A 1,629-nucleotide genomic window follows, 5' to 3' on the forward strand; every position below is an offset into this window, starting at 1 on the left:
ATTATACTACAAATCTACTGTGATAAAATCAACATGGCATTGGCAAAAGAAGGCCTGAGGATTAATAGAACAGAATAGAAGATGCAGATGCATTCCTAAGCACAATCAACCATCTTATCTTTGACAAAGGAGCCAAACCTGTACACTGGAAGAAAGATAGCCTCTTTAACAAATAGTTTGGGAAAAACTGGCTTTTCACATGCCAAAGACTACAACTAGAGCCATGTCTATCATCATACCCTAAACTAAAGTCAAAATGGATCAAAGATCTAAATATTAAAATAGAAACACTAAATTTGATGGAAGAGAAAATAGGCAGAAATGTTGAAGACATAGATGTAGGCAGACACTTCATAAACAAAACCCCAGACTGCAAGGGAAATATTATCAAGAATCAACAAATGGCATATAACCTTATTAAAAACCTTTTTCACAACAAAAAAAATCTCCAAAAGAGTAAAAACACAACTCACAGAATGGGAAAAAATTATAGCCAGTTATTCCACAGACAAAAGACTTATATCTACAGCATATAAAGAATTAAAAAAATCAGACCCCCCTAAATTCAAAGACCCAATCCAAAAATATGGGATATGAGGTGAACACACATTTCGCAGGTGAAGAAATACAAATGTCAAATAAATACATGAAAAAATGTTCATCATTGGTCGTTCAAGAGATGCAAATTAAAACAGCACTGAGATTACATCTTATCCCAGCAATAATGGCTGTCATCAAGAAATCAACCAATAACAAATGCTGGAGGGGCTGTGGGGAAAAAAGAACTCTTCTCCATTGTTGTTGGGAATGTAGACTAGTGCAACCATTGTGAAAATCAGCGTGGAGACTCTTTAAAGAACTAGGATCAGAGGTCCAATTCAAACCAGCTTTTCCCCTTCTGGGTATCATCCTAGAAGAATTAAGAACATCATAACACAGCAATATATGTGCACCCATGTTTATAGCAGCACATTTTATAATAGTTAAATCTTGGAAACAACCTACATGCACATTAACTGAGGAATGGATAAAAAAGACGTGTTTTTTTTTTTTTTAATATTATAGAGTACTGCTCAGCCATAAACAAGGATAAACTGGAGACTTTTATAGGTAAGTATGTAAAACTGGAGTTCATACTCATAAGTGAAATAAATCAGACCTATGTGTATAAACATCATATCATCTCACTAGTGTGAGAAATTGAAGAAGAAAATTGGATCTAAAATGTACATTAGATATTGTGAAGTGGGAAGAAACTGTTCAAAAGAAAAGATAAATTGGGATGGGGGAAGGGGAAAGGAAGAAAGGGAGAAAGAGTAAAAAATATATATACACATGATAGTTAATACAGTTATACAGCTAGCCCTTCTTAGTTCCTTGAAAAGAGTGTTTTGTGCTAATATTGTTTAGATAAAATGTCATGCCTATGTCTTGTACTCTGATTGGTTACTATGAAAACAATACACATTAAATCAACTATTGTACCTGTCCTACTAATCTGTTTCAAAAGTCAATTTTTTTCTCTTTAAAATAAAAAAATAAAATTGACGAATTACTGGAGTTTCCCAGAAATATGATGTAATTGTTAAATAAATCACAGCGATTACCATCGATGTCTGATTTCTTATT

Source organism: Chinchilla lanigera, unplaced genomic scaffold (genome assembly GCF_000276665.1).
Source record: "Chinchilla lanigera isolate Chin_1 unplaced genomic scaffold, ChiLan1.0 scaffold00002, whole genome shotgun sequence".
NCBI classification, from domain to species: domain Eukaryota; kingdom Metazoa; phylum Chordata; class Mammalia; order Rodentia; family Chinchillidae; genus Chinchilla; species Chinchilla lanigera.